Consider the following 4,761-nt stretch of genomic DNA (forward strand, 5'->3'; position numbering starts at 1 on the left):
CTTCTACAGCATAAAATATTAAAATGACAGATGGTTCAGCCAAAACACCACATCTATGATAACATAACAACATAGTAATATATATGGATTACAAGTTTATGCTCTAAAGCCTAAACTTGGACTGAATTGCAATAAATCATACCAAAGCAGGATGGGCACTTAATTTAATTGTTAATTGATATACGAATTATTGCCCCTTCTTTATTTAATTGTTATACAGATTAATCGGATCAGTTTAAATGGTTTAAACGGTTTTAAACGGTCTGGTTTAAACGGTTTCAATTCGGTTTGAAACCAACGGGTTCTGCGGTTAAAATCAACCTGACCCGTTTAGCTAATCGGCCTAAAACTTGAAACCATAACTGCACCATTTACTAAATGGTTTTGCGATTTCGGTGTAAACGGATCGGTTCAGTTTTGGTAAACAGTTTCGGTTACAAATTCACATCTTTAGTTGTAGAGAACAAATGTATTAAGCAATCCAAACAAAAGGACAAATGATACCAATTGGGAGATTCTTAAACCTCATACCAATTGGGAGATTCTTAAACCTCATACCAATTGGGAGATTCTTAAACCTCTATGAGGATGATCAAAGAATCTGGCAGGAATAGAAACTGCAAAACCAACCAGATAAACAATTTTATTTTCTCCAAAATCTTGATGAGTGAAAGCTCCCTGCAATCTAAGAACCACTACCACCAATTCAATTACTCACAAACAAAAACAATTTTTTTATAAGAATTAGGAACCTAGAAATCATACCTCCAACATGGATGTGATAGTCTCAAAACCTGAAAAAACAAAAACGAAATTAGTATTTGAAGATGAAAAAGTAAAGAACAAATGTATTAAGTAATCCTAACAAAAGGGTTCATGACACCAATTGAGGAGATTCTTAAACCTCTATGTGTATGATCAAGGAATCCGGTAGGAACAAAAACCACAAAATGAACCAGACAAACAACTTTATGAGATTATGTATATACTGAAAAAATAAATATACCGTTGAGCCAAAAAGAAAGAAACCTCCAGTAAATTCATCCAATATCCAAGCGCCTCAATTCCTAGCAAAATAAGACAAATATTTGGATCAGGCTTGCATTATGTTGGAATAGCACTAAATGAAAACATCATAACTATGCAACATAAGGCAAAAACTCTAAATGACAAAGACCATATAAAAGTTTAAAACACAGTCAAAAAGATAGAAAAGCCCCAAGCTTATCATCTTGCTATAAAATGGATTATCAAAAGATCGACAGATCAACTGACATAATTGAAATGAGATACATTGGTTTGCAAAAACTTCCTTTTTCCCTATGAAGTATTTGGGTAATGGATAGACTTGGGTTAGATAGTCCCTAGACTACGCATTGTTAGATGTTGATTGTTTGGAACTCAAGGTCATGCCTTCTCTAGAACTAATTGCTAATACTCAAACAATCAGACCACATGGTCAGGCTTAAAAAAAAAAAAAAAAAATAGTTTGAAACAATTGGAGATTTCATTGCATTGACACAGAAGCCTTGGCTCGAACAATCATGTCACCATAATCCACCATATTCTAGAATTTATTTGAATAGTAAATGTAGTGTTATAGCCGAGCTTATATGCAAGTCAAGAGAACATTAAACAAAGTGGGGGATGAACCATATGGTATGACACGACTGAGGTGATTTATGTGATGAATCTCCTTAATTCATAGGAGACATGACATAATATACAGTATGTATAAGACCACAACCAAAAAATATCAATTTATCAAGTGACAAGACCCAATAAATTAACTTTAGATGGAAATCAATGGAATATGAACTAATTGGGAGAACCTTCCAATGTGCTTCATTTTACTCATGGTCCTATCCACCAAGTTAGCAAGGCCTCTGTCAATTGAGGTACCCTATGGGTAATTGTTTGTTTCAGGACTCAGAAGGTATGAGTATTAGCTCCACCCCTTTTACTGTCTCCTTTTTGTTATTTGGTCTGGCTTAATTTTGATAATTCTAAGCGGCAACAGTTGGTGAATAATTGAAATTCACAATCAATAAGAGATACTCAACTTATTGAGACAAACCAATATGAAAAGAGAAGTTTGATCACCTAAATCCTGCCAATACTGAACCAACTTTTCTTCTCAGCACCAAGAAAAGAGACTCCATCTGCTCATCCAACTTGAATCCTGCCATCTCGATCTCCTTGCAGAGCTCCTTACACTTGGCCAACCTCCCTGAAACTGCATATATCCTGATCAAATTTCAGTGTATATCATTTGTTGGACTGAAACCTCCATCCTTGAGTCCTGAGAAATATCTTACAGCCCTTGAGAGATCATTCAAATAGACAAATAGTTTTATGAAAACACGATAAGATGGAAGATCAAAGGGACAATTTGATCCTCCATTTCCCAACTATATATAAATAATATATATATATATATATAAAATTATATATATGATACTGTAGTAGTTTAGTATACATAGAAATTGGGAAAATTCATAGAGATATTTTGTCTCAATATCACTAACAAGATTCAAGAATAAGATTAGTTGATGAAACAGTAGGGATAAGTCTGGGGAGCTATTGGTAGCAAGAGAGGGGATCATTTGTTCCTTAAACAGTTCTTTCAAGAAATTCTTCTTATTGATGAGTCATAAAGAGTGTGCGGGGTACGAGTGCAAGGTTAGTTTCTATTGACTTGTAAATCGTCACTATCGGTTCCTGCCTCATGCAAGAAAATAGAGAAGAGGGACGTGAAAGAGAGAGAAAAAAAAAAGAGTTTGAGAGAGAGAGAGAGAGATGTATCTGTGGTAGGACATCTTGCATGTGAAATTAGTTAGCTTTCATAGAAGGGAAAATGTGCAATCTTACCCTATTAGATAGATTCACCTCTAGACTTTTATTTTAATTAAGAAACATGATAAGTAGAGAATCGTGGACTACAAGAAAATTGAAAAAGATTTATTTTATTTTTTTATAATATAAAAGAGAAATAGATTTACTTAATCGACCTTTCCAAAAACTCTAAATCATAGATGTTTTAAGTATATAAAGGGAAGTTGAGGAGGGTATTTCGTGAAGTTGAAGAGGGTTCTTTTGATAACAAAAATACTCTTTAAATACAGGGTTTTTTTAGGAAAGACATAGATCTTTTTTTTGGGTAAAAGAAAAGATAGCGTGTATGAGAGAGAAGAATATAGATTTTATTTCTTTGGTAAAAAAATTCCTAAATTATAGGGTTTTAAAAAGAGCAACGTGAGAGAGAGGAGAGAAAGGTTGAAAAGGAAAAGTGAGGGAGGGATAGATAAGGAAAGGAATCTTAGCGGAATAAAGAAATTAATTTTTTAGAGAATATTTAAATATTAAAAAATATAAAAGGGTACCAGTAATATTGAAAAAAAATAAAAAAGATTGGCAAAAGAGATAATGAAAAAGATAAGGTATTTAAATAAGTAAAATGGATAAAGTAATTTAAAAAAAAAGATTAACCACAAAGCATGAGTACATATTTTTATATAATATATATATTCCTTAAATGCAAGGTCTTCTTGACCATGCATCAAGTTTGGTTACCAACTCAGTTTGGACTTTCCTTGTGTTTTCAACTAGTAAACTGCCCAGTCTACCAAAAAAAAAAACCCCTAATAAACTATCTCACCCATGTATTCTCCTTTCACAAATGTTTCAGCTTAAAAAGGAAAAAATGCTTTAATTTTTGTTTGCCATTTGGTTAATTGGATTTTTTAGCATTTTTCGTAGGGATTTCTAAATACACTTTCTTTCATTATTCTATTAGAAATTTAGAATAGAACGCTCATTAGACTGATTCTCATTTCCAATTTTTCTCATGATAAAGGTTGATTTCAAAACCCCTTCAAGTCATGAGTATAATGGGTATAATTTAGGTTACAAAACTTGCTAGTTTCGACCTTTAGGCTGCGATTGGTAGTCATTGAAAATAACGTTTCTGGTATTTTTTTCGTTTTACAGAAACAAGAAAATAGAATCTTCCATTTGATATCCACATTTCATTTTTTCTTCTTCTTTTTTTTTTTTTTAAATGAACCTAATAAAAAATGAACCTAATAAAAAATAAAAAATAAAAAAAGGATATGTTAACTTTCAACATTTGAGAAACATTCTATTTGGAAAAAAAAAAATTATATGTCCCCAATAATTTCTCCAATGCCAAAAGCTTCTTTCTCTCCTTGAAACTCTGAAGAACCAGAACCTCTTCTATCTCCTTGAAACTTTAAAGAACTGGAGTGATGAAGAATTCATGAAGAACTCTTGCTTGATCCCTGTACTCTCCCTCAACACTATGAATCACAAGTCTCCCTTGTCCTTGTCTCGGTAAAAGAAATCCTTTCCGTGAAGAAAAAATCTCATTCGATTTCCCCTCTCCCTCATCCATGTCTCGTGAAACCGTTTCTAAAATAGGTTTACCAAACACTATTTTTAATGTAAAAAATAATTTTAACTGCACTAAGACATTCAACAACATTCTTATGGTGCAGTAGTGATAAGTTGAGAAGGACAATTGAAATGATAATGCATTGATGTCTTCCAGCTAATACAGAAAGTTGAGAAAATGAAACAAAACAAAGGAAACTATTTCTAGGATTCAATATTATCATTCAGTTTCAAACATTCTCCTCTACCCTTCACCAGAGTATACAATACAGATACCTGCTGAATGACCGATGAGGCCTAAATTTAGAAAGAAAAAAAAAAAGGTGGGGGGGGGGAGCGGGGGAATGA

Source organism: Macadamia integrifolia, chromosome 11 (assembly GCF_013358625.1).
Source record: "Macadamia integrifolia cultivar HAES 741 chromosome 11, SCU_Mint_v3, whole genome shotgun sequence".
Lineage (NCBI taxonomy): Eukaryota > Viridiplantae > Streptophyta > Magnoliopsida > Proteales > Proteaceae > Macadamia > Macadamia integrifolia.